The following is a 19,760-nucleotide window of genomic DNA, read 5'->3' as shown; positions in this document are numbered from 1 at the left end:
AGGAATTTCAAAAGCAAAACAATAAAACAGGGACATTCTTTACAATTCCTTCAGGGTGTCTGAGTAAACCTGGAAAGACCCTATCTACAATGACAGCTGGATTTTGCATAAGGCTGGACACTTGGGAATGAGAGGATTGGTGAGATTGGGTGAGCAAATGCAGACCCTTTAAAGCAATAATGCATGGCCCTCATTCCATGGGTCCCAACTCTCCAGGTTGAAGGGAATATTACTACAGCTATAACATGTACAGGAAACCTAGAGAATGTACACACGTTGAATATGAAAGGCTTCTAAAACTCACCGAATAGTCCCTCTCTTGGTGCTCCTGTTTGACTTTCCAACTGCCTTACTATCAATCTCCCAACTTGGAGAGACAGGCCCTTTAACCTCCTGGTTTGCACACGTTCCCAATTTGGCAGCGGATGGAAGGGACGAGGGAGAACCCATGAGAGAGTAGCTGTTAGGCATTTGGACGGGCACATGTCACTCTAATTTCCCGGCAGGAAGAAGAATTAACCAAAGTCTCAGCCACCCACCGGGAACCAGTATAGGACATGATCCAAAATTTTGGACTTGCGTTCAGCTCACAAAAAACGAGTTGAGAAATGGAGCTCAGGGGCACAGCAATTCACAAACTGGCAGAGTGATAAAGGACAACTATCGTCCAAAAATCTGTTGAGGGAATTCAACAAGGCGGATTGAAAGCGAGGCAAAATAGCAGGAAACAGATTTCAAGAGGTACGTTGGAATCAACTGTAAAGCACAGGAAGAGGGGCACAAATTCGACAATGATGCACTTGGCCAAAAAGTGCGTATGCGTTTTCTCCTGAATATATTCAGGAGAAAACGCATACGCCCTTTTTGGCCAAGCAAGCAAGCGGGCAATGCAAATCTGCACTACAAAGAAGTATCACTTCCCACCGGTCAAAAGAGACATCCACAAAATGTGTAAAAACCAGAAAGGCAAGACAGGCCCTGGAGAACAGGGAGCCTTGTTATGCTGATGGGCGGGATGTAAATTGCCAACTGCCTCACTGGAGGAGTGCATTGTGTTCCCTAAAACAAGTAAACAACAGAGCTACAGAGCCAAGGCCACTTCCAGTCTAGGGAATATACCTTGGGAAAACTGAAAATCAATAAGAAAGAGCCACCTCCAAATTTAGGGCTGCACTGACTACAAGAACCTCAACTTGGGTACACCTTAAATATCCCAGGAAATATATAAATGGTTCAAAACATTGTGGTACATACGTACGATGGAATATCCCTCAGCCATGAAATCAAGGTCATAAGACCAGTAGCAGCAAAGTGAGGGGATTCAGGTACGATGATTCTAAGTGAAATAAGTCACACAGAAAAATAAACTTATCATAAGATATCACTTATGAAGATCCTGTAAACATGGCTACACATGAACTGAGTTAGGAAAGAGAACAGAGTCTCACATTTAGAAAACACTCTTATGCCTGCTTAAAGGGGAAGGAGAGGTGGGGTGATGCATAAAACCAGAGTTTGATATAAGCACAGGGACCGTACCAAAAACCAACTTTGGAATAGACAAGACCTACACCTTCCTCAGGGAAAGAGACTCAAAACCCCATATTTCCCGCAGAGGAATATATCTGACTAGTAACAATCTTAAAACCTATGTATTGATATGTCTCCATAAGGGAATCAAGTGTTTCTAGAGTGGCATAAACATGGCAGCGGGAATCAGCTCAAACACACTATAAAAAGGAATTTCAAAAGCAAAACAATAAAACAGTGACATTCTTTACAATTCCTTCAGGGTGTCTGAGGAAACCTGGAAAGACCCTATCTACAATGACAGCTGGATTTAGCATAAGGATGGACACTTGGGAATGAGAGGATTGGTGAGATTGGGTGAGCAAATGCAGACCCTTTCAAGCAATAATGCATGGCCCCCATTCCATGGGTCCCAACTCTCCAGGTTGAAGGGAAGATTACTACAGCTATAACATGTACAGGAAACCTAGAGAATGTACACACGTTGAATATGAAAGGCTTCTAAAACTCAACGAATAGTCCCTCTCTTGGTGCTCCAGTTTGACTTTCCAACTGCCTTACTATCAATCTCCCAACTTGGAGAGACAGGCCCTTTAACCTCCTGGTTTGCACACGTTCCCAATTTGGCAGCGGATGGAAGGGACGAGGGAGAACCCATGAGAGAGTAGCTGTTAGGCATTTGGACGGGCACATGTCACTCTAATTTCCCGGCAGGAAGAAGAATTAACCAAAGTCTCAGCCACCCACCGGGAACCAGTATAGGACATGATCCAAAATTTTGGACTTGCGTTCAGCTCACAAAAAACGAGTTGAGAAATGGAGCTCAGGGGCACAGCAATTCACAAACTGGCAGAGTGATAAAGGACAACTATCGTCCAAAAATCTGTTGAGGGAAGTCAACAAGGCGGACTTGAAAGCGAGGCAAAATAGCAGGAAACAGATTTCAAGAGGTACGTAGGAATCACCTGTAAAGCACAGGAAGAGGGGCACAAATTCGACAATGATGCACTTGGCCAAAAAGGGCGTATGCGTTTTCTCCTGAATATATTCAGGAGAAATCGCATACGCCCTTTTTGGCCAAGCAAGCAAGCGGGCAAAGCAAATCTGCACTACAAAGAAGAATCACTTCCCACCGGTCAAAAGGGACATCCACAAAACGTGTAAAAACCAGAAAGGCAAGACAGGCCCTGGAGAACAGGGAGCCTTGTTATGCTGATGGGCGGGATGTCAATTGCCAACTGCCTCACTGGAGGAGTGCATTGTGTTCCCTAAAACAAATAAACAACAGAGCTACAGAGCCAAGGCCACTTCCAGTCTAGGGAATATACCTTGGGAAAACTGAAAATCAATAAGAAAGAGCCAGCTCCAAATTTAGGGCTGCACTGACTACAAGAACCTCAACTTGGGTACACCTTAAATATCTCAGGAAATATATAAATGGTTCAAAACATTGTGGTACTTACGTACGATGGAATATCCCTCAGCCATGAAATCAATGTCATAAGACCAGTAGCAGCAAAGTGAGTGGATTCAGGTACGATCATTCTAAGTGAAATAAGTCACACAGAAAAAGAAACTTATCATAATATATCACTTATGAAGATCCTGTAAACATGGCTACACATGAACTGAGTTAGGAAAGAGAACAGAGTCTCACATTTAGAAAACACTCTTATGCCTGCATAAAGGAGAAGGAGAGGTGGGGTGATGCATAAAACCAGAGTGTGATATAAGCACAGGGACCGTTCCAAAAACCAACTTTGGAATAGACAAGACCTACACCTTCCTCAGTGAAAGAGACTCAAAACACCATATTTCCCGCAGAGGAATATATCTGACTAGTAACAATCTTAAAACCTATGTATTGATATGTCTCCATAAGGGAATCAAGTTTGTCTAGAGTGGCATACACATGGCAGCGAGAATCAGCTCAAACACACTATAAAAAGGAATTTCAAAAGCAAAACAATAAAACAGGGACATTCTTTACAATTCCTTCAGGGTGTCTGAGGAAACCTGGAAAGACCCTATCTACAATGACAGCTGGATTTTGCATAAGGCTGGACACTTGGGAATGAGAGGATTGGTGAGATTGGGTGAGCAAATGCAGACCCTTTAAAGCAATAATGCATGGCCCTCATTCCATGGGTCCCAACTCTCCAGGTTGAAGGGAATATTACTACAGCTATAACATGTACAGGAAACCTAGAGAATGTACACACGTTGAATATGAAAGGCTTCTAAAACTCACCGAATAGTCCCTCTCTTGGTGCTCCTGTTTGACTTTCCAACTGCCTTCCTATCAATCTCCCAACTTGGAGAGACAGGCCCTTTAACCTCCTGGTTTGCACACGTTCCCAATTTGGCAGCGGATGGAAGGGACGAGGGAGAACCCATGAGAGAGTAGCTGTTAGGCATTTGGACGGGCACATGTCACTCTAATTTCCCGGCAGGAAGAAGAATTAACCAAAGTCTCAGGACCCACCGGGAACCAGTATAGGACATGATCCAAAATTTTGGACTTGCGTTCAGCTCACAAAAAACGAGTTGAGAAATGGAGCTCAGGGGCACAGCAATTCACAAACTGGCAGAGTGATAAAGGACAACTATCGTCCAAAAATCTGTTGAGGGAAGTCAACAAGGCGGACTTGAAAGCGAGGCAAAATAGCAGGAAACAGATTTCAAGAGGTACGTTGGAATCAACTGTAAAGCACAGGAAGAGGGGCACAAATTCGACAATGATGCACTTGGCCAAAAAGGGCGTATGCGTTTTCTCCTGAATATATTCAGGAGAAAACGCATACGCCCTTTTTGGCCAAGCAAGCAAGCGGGCAATACTAATCTGCACTCCAAAGAAGTATCACTTCCCACCGGTCAAAAGGGACATCCACAACATGTGTAAGAACCAGAAAGGCAAGACAGGCCCTGGAGAACAGGGAGCCTTGTTATGCTGATGGGTGGGATGTCAATTGCCAACTGCCTCACTGGAGGAGTGCATTGTGTTCCCTAAAACAAGTAAACAACAGAGCTACAGAGCCAAGGCCACTTCCAGTCTAGGGAATATACCTTGGGAAAACTGAAAATCAATAAGAAAGAGCCACCTCCAAATTTAGGGCTGCACTGACTACAAGAACCTCAACTTGGGTACACCTTAAATATCCCAGGAAATATATAAATGGTTCAAAACATTGTGGTACATACGTACGATGGAATATCCCTCAGCCATGAAATCAAGGTCATAAGACCAGTAGCAGCAAAGTGAGTGGATTCAGATACGATGATTCTAAGTGAAATAAGTCACACAGAAAAAGAAACTTATCATAAGATATCACTTATGAAGATCCTGTAAACATGGCTACACATGAACTGAGTTAGGAAAGAGAACAGAGTCTCACATTTAGAAAACACTCTTATGCCTGCTTAAAGGGGAAGGAGAGGTGGGGTGATGCATAAAACCAGAGTTTGATATAAGCACAGGGACCGTTCCAAAAACCAACTTTGGAATAGACAAGACCTACACCTTCCTCAGGGAAAGAGACTTAAAACCCCATATTTCCCGCAGAGGAATATATCTGACTAGTAAGAATCTTAAAACCTATGTATTGATATGTCTCCATAAGGGAATCAAGTGTGTCTAGAGTGGCATAAACATGGCAGCGAGAATCAGCTCAAACACACTATAAAAAGGAATTTCAAAAGCAAAACAATAAAACAGGGACATTCTTTACAATTCCTTCAGGGTGTCTGAGGAAACCTGGAAAGACCCTATCTACAATGACAGCTGCATTTAGCATAAGGCTGGACACTTGGGAATGAGAGGATTGGTGAGATTGGGTGAGCAAATGCAGACCCTTTAAAGCAATAATGCATGGCCCCCATTCCATTGGTCCCAACTCTCCAGGTTGAAGGGCATATTACTACAGCTATAACATGTACAGGAAACCTAGAGAATGTACACACGTTGAATATGAAAGGCTTCTAAAACTCAACAAATAGTCCCTCTCTTGGTGCTCAAGTTTGACTTTCCAACTGCCTTACTATCAATCTCCCAACTTGGAGAGACAGGCCCTTTAACCTCCTGGTTTGCACACGTTCCCAATTTGGCAGCGGATGGAAGGGACGAGGGAGAACCCATGAGAGAGTAGCTGTTAGGCATTTGGACGGGCACATTTCACTCTAATTTACCGGCAGGAAGAAGAATTAACCAAAGTCTCAGCCACCCACCGGGAACCAGTATAGGACATGATTCAAAATTTTGGACTTGCGTTCAGCTCACAAAAAACGAGTTGAGAAATGGAGCTCAGGGGCACAGCAATTCACAAACTGGCAGAGTGATAAAGGACAACTATCGTCCAAAAATCTGTTGAGGCAAGTCCACGAGTCGGACTTGAAAGTGAGGCAACATAGCAGGAAACAGATTTCAAGAGGTACGTTGGAATCACCTGTAAAGCACAGGAAGAGGGGCACAAATTCGACAATGATGCACTTGGCCAAAAAGGGCGTATGCGTTTTCTCCTGAATATATTCAGGAGAAAACGCATACGCCCTTTTTGGCCAAGCAAGCAAGCGGACAATGCAAATCTGCACTACAAAGAAGAATCACTTCCCACCGGTCAAAAGGGACATCCAAAAAATGTGTAAAAACCAGAAAGGCAAGACAGGCCCTGGAGAACAGGGAGCCTTGTTATGCTGATGGGCGGGATGTAAATTGCCAACTGCCTCACTGGAGGAGTTCATTGTGTTCCCTAAAACAAATAAACAACAGAGCTACAGAGCCAAGGCCACTTCCAGTCTAGCGAATATACCTTGGGAAAATTAAAAATCAATAAGAAAGAGCCACCTCCAAATTTAGGGCTGCACTGACTACAAGAACCTCAACTTGGGTACACCTTAAATATCCCAGGAAATATAAAAATGGTTCAAAACATTGTGGTAATTACGTACGATGGAATATCCCTCAGCCATGAAATCAAGGTCATGAGACCAGTAGCAGCAAAGTGAGTCGATTCAGGTACGATGATTCTAAGTGAAATAAGTCACACAGAAAAAGAAACTTATCATAAGATATCACTTATGAAGATCCTGTAAACATGGCTACACATGAACTGAGTTAGGAAAGAGAACAGAGTCTCACATTTAGAAAACACTCTTATGCCTGCTTAAAGGGGAAGGAGAGGTGGGGTGATGCATAAAACCAGAGTTTGATATAAGCACAGGGACCGTTCCAAAAACCAACTTTGGAATAGACAAGACCTACACCTTCCTCAGGGAAAGAGACTTAAAACCCCATATTTCCCGCAGAGGAATATATCTGACTAGTAAGAATCTTAAAACCTATGTATTGATATGTCTCCATAAGGGAATCAAGTGTGTCTAGAGTGGCATACACATGGCAGCGAGAATCAGCTCAAACCCACTATAAAAAGGAATTTCCAAAGCAAAACAAAAAAACAGGGAAATTCTTTACAATTCCTTCAGGGTGTCTGAGGAAACCTGGAAAGACCCTATCTACAATGACAGCTATATGTGGCATAAGGCTGGACACTTGGGACTGAGAGGATTGTGAGATTGGGTGAGCAAATGCAGACCCATTCAAGCAATAACGCATGGCCCCCATTCCATGGGTCCCAACTACCAGGTTGAAGGGAATATTACTACAGCTATAACATGTACAGGAAACCTAGAGAATGTACAGACGGTGAACACGAAAGGTTTCTAAAACTCAATGAATAGTCCCTCTCCTGGTGCTCCAGTTTGACTTTCCAACTGCCTTACTATCAATCTCCCAACTTGGAGAGACAGGCCGTTTGACCTCCTGGTTTGCACAGGTTACCAATTTGGCAGCGGATGGAAGGGACGAGGGAGAACCCATGAGAGAGTAGCTGTTAGGCATTTGGACAGGCACATGTCACTCTAATTTACTGGCAGGAAGAAGAATTAACCAAAGTCTCAGCCACCCACCGGGAACCAGTATAGGACATGATCCAAAATTTTGAACTTGCGTTCAGCTCACAAAAAACGAGTTGAGAAATGGAGCTCAGGGGCACAGCAATTCACAAACTGGCAGAGTGATAAAGGACAACTATCGTCCAAAAATCTGTTGAGGGAAGTCAACGAGGCGGACTTGAAAGCGAGGCAAAATAGCAGGAAACAGATTTCAAGAGGTACGTTGGAATCGCCTGTAAAGCACAGGAAGAGGGGCACAACTTCGACAATGATGCCCTTGGCCAAAAAGGGCGTATGCGTTTTCTCCTGAATATATTCAGGAGAAAACGCATACGCCCTTTTTGGCCAAGCAAGCAAGCGGGCAATACAAATCTGCACTACAAAGAAGTATCACTTCCCACCGGTCAAAAGGGACATACACAAAATGTGTAAAAACCAGAAAGGCAAGACAGGCCCTGGAGAACAGGGAGCCTTGTTATGCTGATGGGCGGGATGTCAATTGCCAACTGCCTCACTGGAGGAGTGCATTGTGTTCCCTAAAACAAGTAAACAACAGAGCTACAGAGCCAAGGCCACTTCCAGTCTAGGGAATATACCTTGGGAAAACTGAAAATCAATAAGAAAGAGCCACCTCCAAATTTAGGGCTGCACTGACTACAAGAACCTCAACTTGGGTACACCTTAAATTTCCCAGGAAATATATAAATGGTTCAAAACATTGTGGTACTTACGTACGATGGAATATCCCTCAGCCATGAAATCAAGGTCATAAGACCAGTAGAAGCAAAGTGAGTGGATTCAGATACGATGATTCTAAGTGAAATAAGTCACACAGAAAAAGAAACTTATCATAAGATATGACTTATGAAGATCCTGTAAACATGGCTACACATGAACTGAGTTAGGAAAGAGAACAGAGTCTCACATTTAGAAAACACTCTTATGCCTGCTTAAAGGGGAAGGAGAGGTGGGGTGATGCATAAAACCAGAGTGTGATATAAGCACAGGGACCGTTCCAAAAACCAACTTTGGAATAGACAAGACCTACACCTTCCTCAGGGAAAGGGACTCAAAACCCCATATTTCCCGCAGAGGAATATATCTGACTAGTAAGAATCTTAAAACCTATGTATTGATATGTCTCCATAAGGGAATCAAGTGTGTCTAGAGTGGCATAAACATGGCAGCGAGAATCAGCTCAAACCCACTCTAAAAAGGAATTTCAAAAGCAAAACAATAAAACAGGGACATTCTTTACAATTCCTTCAGGGTGTCTGAGGAAACCTGGAAAGACCTTATCTACAATGACAGCTGGATTTAGCATAAGGCTGGAAACTTGGGAATGAGAGGATTGGTGAGATTGGGTGAGCAAATGCAGACCCTTTAAAGCAATAATGCATGGCCCCCATTCCATGAATCCCAACTCTCCAGGTTGAAGGGAATATTACTACAGCTATAACATGTACAGGAAACCTAGAGAATGTACACACGTTGAATATGAAAGGCTTCTAAAACTCAACGAATAGTCCCTCTCTTGGTGCTCCAGTTTGACTTTCCAACTGCCTTACTATCAATCTCCCAACTTGGAGAGAGAGGCCCTTTAACCTGCTGGTTTGCACACGTGCCCAAATTGGCAGCGGATGGAAGGGACGAGGGAGAACCCATGAGAGAGTAGCTGTTAGGCATTTGGACGGGCACATGTCACTCTAATTTCCCGGCAGGAAGAAGAATTAACCACCCGGTCTCAGCCACCCACCGGGAACCAGTATAGGACATGATCCAAAATTTTGGACTTGCGTTCAGCTCACAAAAAACGAGTTGAGAAATGGAGCTCAGGGGCACAGCAATTCACAAACTGGCAGAGTGATAAAGGACAACTATCGTCCAAAAATCTGTTGAGGCAAGTCCACGAGTCGGACTTGAAAGCGAGGCAACATAGCAGAAAACAAATTTCAAGAGGTACGTTGGAATCACCTGTAAATCACAGGAAGAGGGGCACAAATTCGACAATGATGCACTTGGCCAAAAAGAGCGTATGCGTTTTCTCCTGAATATATTCAGGAGAAAACGCATACGCCCTTTTTGGCCAAGCAAGCAAGCGGACAATACAAATCTGCACTACAAAGAAGAATCACTTCCCACCGGTCAAAAGGGACATCCACAAAATGTGTAAAAACCAGAAAGGCAAGACAGGCCCTGGAGAACAGGGAGCCTTGTTATGCTGATGGGCGGGATGTAAATTGCCAACTGCCTCACTGGAGGAGTGCATTGTGTTCCCTAAAACAAATAAACAACAGAGCTACAGAGCCAAGGCCACTTCCAGTCTAGCGAATATACCTTGGGAAAACTGAAAATCAATAAGAAAGAGCCACCTCCAAATTTAGGGCTGCACTGACTACAAGAACCTCAACTTGGGTACACCTTAAATATCCCAGGAAATATAAAAATGGTTCAAAACATTGTGGTAATCACGTACGATGGAATATCCCTCAGCCATGAAATCAAGGTCATAAGACCAGTAGCAGCAAAGTGAGTGGATTCAGGTACGATGATTCTAAGTGAAATAAGTCACACAGAAAAAGAAACTTATCATAAGATATCACTTATGAAGATCCTGTAAACATGGCTACACATGAACTGAGTTAGGAAAGAGAACAGAGTCTCATATTTAGAAAAGAATCTTATGCCTGCTTAAAGGGGAAGGAGAGGTGGGGTGATGCATAAAACCAGAGTTTGATATAAGCACAGGGACCGTTCCAAAAACCAACTTTGGAATAGAAAAGACCTACACCTTCCTCACGGAAAGAGACTTAAAACCCCATATTTCCCGCAGAGGAATATATCTGACTAGTAAGAATCTTAAAACCTATGTATTGATATGTCTCCATAAGGGAATCAAGTGTGTCTAGAGTGGCATAAACATGGCAGCGAGAATCAGCTCAAACCCACTATGAAAAGGAATTTCCAAAGCAAAACAAAAAAACAGGGAAATTCTTTACAATTCCTTCAGGGTGTCTGAGGAAACCTGGAAAGACCCTATCTACAATGACAGCTGTATGTGGCATAAGGCTGGACACGTGGGACTGAGAGGATTGTGAGATTGGGTGAGCAAATGCAGACCCATTCAAGCAATAACGCATGGCCCCCATTCCATGGGTCCCAACTCCCAGGTTGAAGGGAATATTACTACAGCTATAACATGTACAGGAAACCTAGAGAATGTACACACGTTGAATATGAAAGGCTTCTAAAACTCAACGAATAGTCCCTCTCTTGGTGCTCCAGTTTGATTTCCAACTGCCTTACTATCAATCTCCCAACTTGGAGAGACAGGCCCTTTAAACTCCTGGTTTGCACACGTTCCCAATTTGGCAGCGGATGGAAGGGACGAGGGAGAACCCTTGAGAGAGTAGCTGTTAGGCATTTGGACGGGCACATGTCACTCTAATTTCCCGGCAGGAAGAAGAATTAACCAAAGTCTCAGCCACACACCGGGAACCAGTATAGGACATGATCCAAAATTTTGGACTTGTGTTCAGCTCACAAAAAACGAGTTGAGAAATGGAGCTCAGGGGCACAGCAATTCACAAACTGGCAGAGTGATAAAGGACAACTATCGTCCAAAAATCTGTTGAGGGAAGTCAACGAGGAGGACTTGAAAACGAGGCAAAATAGCAGGAAACAGATTTCAAGAGGTACGTTGGAATCACCTGTAAAGCACAGGAAGAGGGGCACAACTTCGACTATGATGCACTTGGCCAAAAAGGGCGTATGCGTTTTCTCCTGAATATATTCAGGAGAAAATGCATACGCCCTTTTTGGCCAAGCAAGCAAGCGGGCAATGCAAATCTGGACTACAAAGAAGAATCACTTCCCACCGGTCAAAAGGGACATCCACAAAATGTGTAAAAACCAGAAAGGCAAGACAGGCCCTGGAGAACAGGCAGCCTTGTTATGCTGATGGGCGGGATGTAAATTGCCAACTGCCTCACTGGAGGAGTGCATTGTGTTCCCTAAAACAAATAAACAACAGAGCTACACAGCCAAGGCCACTTCCAGTCTAGCGAATATACCTTGGGAAAACTGAAAATCAATAAGAAAGAGCCACCTCCAAATTTAGGGCTGCACTGACTACAAGAACCTCAACTTGGGTACACCTTAAATATCCCAGGAAATGTATAAATGGTTCAAAACATTGTGGTACTTACGTACGATGGAATATCCCTCAGCCATGAAATCAATGTCATAAGACCAGTAGCAGCAAAGTGATTGGATTCAGGTACGATGATTCTAAGTGAAATAAGTCACACAGAAAAAGAAACTTATCATAAGATATCACTTATGAAGATCCTGTAAACATGGCTACACATGAACTGAGTTAGGAAAGAGAACAGAGTCTCACATTTAGAAAACACTCTTATGCCTGCTTAAAGGGGAAGGAGAGGTGGGGTGATGCATAAAACCAGAGTGTGATATAAGCACAGGGACCGTTCCAAAAACCAACTTTGTAATAGACAAGACCTACACCTTCCTCAGTGAAAGAGACTCAAAACCCCATATTTCCCGCAGAGGAATATATCTGACTAGTAAGAATCTTAAAACCTATGTATTGATATGTCTCCATAAGGGAATCAAGTGTGTCTAGAGTGGCATAAACATGGCAGCGAGAATCAGCTCAAACACACCATAAAAAGGAATTTCAAAAGCAAAACAATAAAACAGGGACATTCTTTACAATTCCTACAGGGTGTCTGAGGAAACCTGGAAAGACCCTATCTACAATGACAGCTGGATTTAGCATAAGGCTGGACACTTGGGAATGAGAGGATTGGTGAGATTGGGTGAGCAAATGCAGACCCTTTAAAGCAATAATGCATGGCCCCCATTCCATGGGTCCCAACTCTCCAGGTTGAAGGGAATATTACTACAGCTATAACATGTACAGGAAACCTAGAGAATGTACACACGTTGAATATGAAAGGCTTCTAAAACTCAACGAATAGTCCCTCTCTTGGTGCTCCAGTTTGACTTTCCAACTGCCTTACTATCAATCTCCCAACTTGGAGAGACAGGCCCTTTAACCTCCTGGTTTGCACACGTTCCCAATTTGGCAGAGGATGGAAGGGACGAGGGAGAACCCATGAGAGAGTAGCTGTTAGGCATTTGCATGGGCACATGTCACTCTAATTTCCCGGCAGGAAGAAGAATTAACCAAAGTCTCAGCCACCCACCGGGAACCAGTATAGGACATGATCCAAAATTTTGGACTTGCGTTCAGCTCACAAAAAACGAGTTGAGAAATGGAGCTCAGGGGCACAGCAATTCACAAACTGGCAGAGTGATAAAGGACAACTATCGTCCAAAAATCTGTTGAGGGAAGTCAACGAGGCGGACTTGAAAGCGAGGCAAAATAGCAGGAAACAGATTTCAAGAGGTACGTTGGAATCGCCTGTAAAGCACAGGAAGAGGGGCACAACTTCGACTATGATGCCCTTGGCCAAAAAGGGAGTATGCGTTTTCTCCTGAATATATTCAGGAGAAAACGCATACGCCCTTTTTGGCCAAGCAAGCAAGCGGGCAATGCAAATCTGCACTACAAAGAAGTATCACTTCCCACCGGTCAAAAGGGACATCCACAAAATGTGTAAAAACCAGAAAGGCAAGACAGGCCCTGGAGAACAGGGAGCCTTGTTATGCTGATGGGCGGGATGTCAATTGCCAACTGCCTCACTGGAGGAGTGCATTGTGTTCCCTAAAACAAGTAAACAACAGAGCTACAGAGCCAAGGCCACTTCCAGTCTAGGGAATATACCTTGGGAAAACTGAAAATCAATAAGAAAGAGCCACCTCCAAATTTAGGGCTGCACTGACTACAAGAACCTCAACTTGGGTACACCTTAAATTTCCCAGGAAATATATAAATGGTTCAAAACATTGTGGTACTTACGTACGATGGAATATCCCTCAGCCATGAAATCAAGGTCATAAGACCAGTAGAAGCAAAGTGAGTGGATTCAGATACGATGATTCTAAGTGAAATAAGTCACACAGAAAAAGAAACTTATCATAAGATATCACTTATGAAGATCCTGTAAACATGGCTACACATGAACTGAGTTAGGAAAGAGAACAGAGTCTCACATTTAGAAAACACTCTTATGCCTGCTTAAAGGGGAAGGAGAGGTGGGGTGATGCATAAAACCAGAGTGTGATATAAGCACAGGGACCGTTCCAAAAACCAACTTTGGAATAGACAAGACCTACACCTTCCTCAGGGAAAGGGACTCAAAACCCCATATTTCCCGCAGAGGAATATATCTGACTAGTAAGAATCTTAAAACCTATGTATTGATATGTCTCCATAAGGGAATCAAGTGTGTCTAGAGTGGCATAAACATGGCAGCGAGAATCAGCTCAAACCCACTCTAAAAAGGAATTTCAAAAGCAAAACAATAAAACAGGGACATTCTTTACAATTCCTTCAGGGTGTCTGAGGAAACCTGGAAAGACCCTATCTACAATGACAGCTGGATTTAGCATAAGGCTGGAAACTTGGGAATGAGAGGATTGGTGAGATTGGGTGAGCAAATGCAGACCCTTTAAAGCAATAATGCATGGCCCCCATTCCATGGATCCCAACTCTCCAGGTTGAAGGGAATATTACTACAGCTATAACATGTACAGGAAACCTAGAGAATGTACACACGTTGAATATGAAAGGCTTCTAAAACTCAACGAATAGTCCCTCTCTTGGTGCTCCAGTTTGACTTTCCAACTGCCTTACTATCAATCTCCCAACTTGGAGAGAGAGGCCCTTTAACCTGCTGGTTTGCACACGTGCCCAAATTGGCAGCGGATGGAAGGGACGAGGGAGAACCCATGAGAGAGTAGCTGTTAGGCATTTGGACGGGCACATGTCACTCTAATTTCCCGGCAGGAAGAAGAATTAACCACCCGGTCTCAGCCACCCACCGGGAACCAGTATAGGACATGATCCAAAATTTTGGACTTGCGTTCAGCTCACAAAAAACGAGTTGAGAAATGGAGCTCAGGGGCACAGCAATTCACAAACTGGCAGAGTGATAAAGGACAACTATCGTCCAAAAATCTGTTGAGGCAAGTCCACGAGTCGGACTTGAAAGCGAGGCAACATAGCAGAAAACAAATTTCAAGAGGTACGTTGGAATCACCTGTAAATCACAGGAAGAGGGGCACAAATTCGACAATGATGCACTTGGCCAAAAAGAGCGTATGCGTTTTCTCCTGAATATATTCAGGAGAAAACGCATACGCCCTTTTTGGCCAAGCAAGCAAGCGGACAATACAAATCTGCACTACAAAGAAGAATCACTTCCCACCGGTCAAAAGGGACATCCACAAAATGTGTAAAAACCAGAAAGGCAAGACAGGCCCTGGAGAACAGGGAGCCTTGTTATGCTGATGGGCGGGATGTAAATTACCAACTGCCTCACTGGAGGAGTGCATTGTGTTCCCTAAAACAAATAAACAACAGAGCTACAGAGCCAAGGCCACTTCCAGTCTAGCGAATATACCTTGGGAAAACTGAAAATCAATAAGAAAGAGCCACCTCCAAATTTAGGGCTGCACTGACTACAAGAACCTCAACTTGGGTACACCTTAAATATCCCAGGAAATATAAAAATGGTTCAAAACATTGTGGTAATCACGTACGATGGAATATCCCTCAGCCATGAAATCAAGGTCATAAGACCAGTAGCAGCAAAGTGAGTGGATTCAGGTACGATGATTCTAAGTGAAATAAGTCACACAGAAAAAGAAACTTATCATAAGATATCACTTATGAAGATCCTGTAAACATGGCTACACATGAACTGAGTTAGGAAAGAGAACAGAGTCTCACATTTAGAAAAGAATCTTATGCCTGCTTAAAGGGGAAGGAGAGGTGGGGTGATGCATAAAACCAGAGTTTGATATAAGCACAGGGACCGTTCCAAAAACCAACTTTGGAATAGAAAAGACCTACACCTTCCTCACGGAAAGAGACTTAAAACCCCATATTTCCCGCAGAGGAATATATCTGACTAGTAAGAATCTTAAAACCTATGTATTGATATGTCTCCATAAGGGAATCAAGTGTGTCTAGAGTGGCATAAACATGGCAGCGAGAATCAGCTCAAACCCACTATGAAAAGGAATTTCCAAAGCAAAACAAAAAAACAGGGAAATTCTTTACAATTCCTTCAGGGTGTTTGAGGAAACCTGGAAAGACCCTATCTACAATGACAGCTGTATGTGGCATAAGGCTGGACACGTGGGACTGAGAGGATTGTGAGATTGGGTGAGCAAATGCAGACCCATTCAAGCAATAACGCATGGCCCCCATTCCATGGGTCCCAACTCCCAGGTTGAAGGGAATATTACTACAGCTATAACATGTACAGGAAACCTAGAGAATGTACACACGTTGAATATGAAAGGCTTCTAAAACTCAACGAATAGTCCCTCTCTTGGTGCTCCAGTTTGATTTCCAACTGCCTTACTATCAATCTCCCAACTTGGAGAGACAGGCCCTTTAAACTCCTGGTTTGCACACGTTCCCAATTTGGCAGCGGATGGAAGGGACGAGGGAGAACCCTTGAGAGAGTAGCTGTTAGGCATTTGGACGGGCACATGTCACTCTAATTTCCCGGCAGGAAGAAGAATTAACCAAAGTCTCAGCCACACACCGGGAACCAGTATAGGACATGATCCAAAATTTTGGACTTGTGTTCAGCTCACAAAAAACGAGTTGAGAAATGGAGCTCAGGGGCACAGCAATTCACAAACTGGCAGAGTGATAAAGGACAACTATCGTCCAAAAATCTGTTGAGGGAAGTCAACGAGGAGGACTTGAAAACGAGGCAAAATAGCAGGAAACAGATTTCAAGAGGTACGTTGGAATCACCTGTAAAGCACAGGAAGAGGGGCACAAATTCGAAAATGATGCACTTGGCCAAAAAGGGCGTATGCGTTTTCTCCTGAATATATTCAGGAGAAAATGCATACGCCCTTTTTGGCCAAGCAAGCAAGCGGGCAATGCAAATCTGGACTACAAAGAAGAATCACTTCCCACCGGTCAAAAGGGACATCCACAAAATGTGTAAAAACCAGAAAGGCAAGACAGGCCCTGGAGAACAGGCAGCCTTGTTATGCTGATGGGCGGGATGTAAATTGCCAACTGCCTCACTGGAGTAGTGCATTGTGTTCCCTAAAACAAATAAACAACAGAGCTACACAGCCAAGGCCACTTCCAGTCTAGCGAATATACCTTGGGAAAACTGAAAATCAATAAGAAAGAGCCACCTCCAAATTTAGGGCTGCACTGACTACAAGAACCTCAACTTGGGTACACCTTAAATATCCCAGGAAATGTATAAATGGTTCAAAACATTGTGGTACTTACGTACGATGGAATATCCCTCAGCCATGAAATCAATGTCATAAGACCAGTAGCAGCAAAGTGATTGGATTCAGGTACGATGATTCTAAGTGAAATAAGTCACACAGAAAAAGAAACTTATCATAAGATATCACTTATGAAGATCCTGTAAACATGGCTACACATGAACTGAGTTAGGAAAGAGAACAGAGTCTCACATTTAGAAAACACTCTTATGCCTGCTTAAAGGGGAAGGAGAGGTGGGGTGATGCATAAAACCAGAGTGTGATATAAGCACAGGGACCGTTCCAAAAACCAACTTTGTAATAGACAAGACCTACACCTTCCTCAATGAAAGAGACTCAAAACCCCATATTTCCCGCAGAGGAATATATCTGACTAGTAAGAATCTTAAAACCTATGTATTGATATGTCTCCATAAGGGAATCAAGTGTGTCTAGAGTGGCATAAACATGGCAGCGAGAATCAGCTCAAACACACCATAAAAAGGAATTTCAAAAGCAAAACAATAAAACAGGGACATTCTTTACAATTCCTACAGGGTGTCTGAGGAAACCTGGAAAGACCCTATCTACAATGACAGCTGGATTTAGCATAAGGCTGGACACTTGGGAATGAGAGGATTGGTGAGATTGGGTGAGCAAATGCAGACCCTTTAAAGCAATAATGCATGGCCCCCATTCCATGGGTCCCAACTCTCCAGGTTGAAGGGAATATTACTACAGCTATAACATGTACAGGAAACCTAGAGAATGTACACACGTTGAATATGAAAGGCTTCTAAAACTCAACGAATAGTCCCTCTCTTGGTGCTCCAGTTTGACTTTCCAACTGCCTTACTATCAATCTCCCAACTTGGAGAGACAGGCCCTTTAACCTCCTGGTTTGCACACGTTCCCAATTTGGCAGAGGATGGAAGGGACGAGGGAGAACCCATGAGAGAGTAGCTGTTAGGCATTTGCATGGGCACATGTCACTCTAATTTCCCGGCAGGAAGAAGAATTAACCAAAGTCTCAGCCACCCACCGGGAACCAGTATAGGACATGATCCAAAATTTTGGACTTGCGTTCAGCTCACAAAAAACGAGTTGAGAAATGGAGCTCAGGGGCACAGCAATTCACAAACTGGCAGAGTGATAAAGGACAACTATCGTCCAAAAATCTGTTGAGGGAAGTCAACGAGGCGGACTTGAAAGCGAGGCAAAATAGCAGGAAACAGATTTCAAGAGGTACGTTGGAATCGCCTGTAAAGCACAGGAAGAGGGGCACAACTTCGACTATGATGCCCTTGGCCAAAAAGGGCGTATGCGTTTTCTCCTGAATATATTCAGGAGAAAACGCATACGCCCTTTTTGGCCAAGCAAGCAAGCGGGCAATGCAAATCTGCACTACAAAGAAGTATCATTTCCCACCGGTCAAAAGGGACATCCACAAAATGTGTAAAAACCAGAAAGGCAAGACAGGCCCTGGAGAACAGGGAGCCTTGTTATGCTGATGGGCGGGATGTCAATTGCCAACTGCCTCACTGGAGGAGTGCATTGTGTTCCCTAAAACAAGTAAACAACAGAGCTACAGAGCCAAGGCCACTTCCAGTCTAGGGAATATACCTTGGGAAAACTGAAAATCAATAAGAAAGAGCCACCTCCAAATTTAGGGCTGCACTGACTACAAGAACCTCAACTTGGGTACACCTTAAATTTCCCAGGAAATATATAAATGGTTCAAAACATTGTGGTACTTACGTACGATGGAATATCCCTCAGCCATGAAATCAAGGTCATAAGACCAGTAGAAGCAAAGTGAGTGGATTCAGATACGATGATTCTAAGTGAAATAAGTCACACAGAAAAAGAAACTTATCATAAGATATCACTTATGAAGATCCTGTAAACATGGCTACACATGAACTGAGTTAGGAAAGAGAACAGAGTCTCACATTTAGAAAACACTCTTATGCCTGCTTAAAGGGGAAGGAGAGGTGGGGTGATGCATAAAACCAGAGTGTGATATAAGCACAGGGACCGTTCCAAAAACCAACTTTGGAATAGACAAGACCTACACCTTCCTCAGGGAAAGGGACTCAAAACCCCATATTTCCCGCAGAGGAATATATCTGACTAGTAAGAATCTTAAAACCTATGTATTGATATGTCTCCATAAGGGAATCAAGTGTGTCTAGAGTGGCATAAACATGGCAGCGAGAATCAGCTCAAACACACAATAAAAAGGAATTTCAAAAGCAAAACAATAAAACAGGGACATTCTTTACAATTCCTTCAGGGTGTCTGAGGAAACCTGGAAAGACCCTATCTACAATGACAGCTGGATTTAGCATAAGGCTGGAAACTTGGGAATGAGAGGATTGGTGAGATTGGGTGAGCAAATGCAGACCCTTTAAAGCAATAATGCATGGCCCCCATTCCATGGATCCCAACTCTCCAGGTTGAAGGGAATATTACTACAGCTATAACATGTACAGGAAACCTAGAGAATGTACACACGTTGAATATGAAAGGCTTCTAAAACTCAACGAATAGTCCCTCTCTTGGTGCTCCAGTTTGACTTTCCAACTGCCTTACTATCAATCTCCCAACTTGGAGAGAGAGGCCCTTTAACCTGCTGGTTTGCACACGTGCCCAAATTGGCAGCGGATGGAAGGGACGAGGGAGAACCCATGAGAGAGTAGCTGTTAGGCATTTGGACGGGCACATGTCACTCTAATTTCCCGGCAGGAAGAAGAATTAACCACCCGGTCTCAGCCACCCACCGGGAACCAGTATAGGACATGATCCAAAATTTTGGACTTGCGTTCAGCTCACAAAACACGAGTTGCGAAATGGAGCTCAGGGGCACAGCAATTCAC

Source organism: Mesoplodon densirostris, chromosome 1, assembly GCF_025265405.1.
Source record: "Mesoplodon densirostris isolate mMesDen1 chromosome 1, mMesDen1 primary haplotype, whole genome shotgun sequence".
In the NCBI taxonomy this organism is placed as follows: domain Eukaryota; kingdom Metazoa; phylum Chordata; class Mammalia; order Artiodactyla; family Ziphiidae; genus Mesoplodon; species Mesoplodon densirostris.
Note: the sequence above shows the minus strand (reverse complement) of the source record.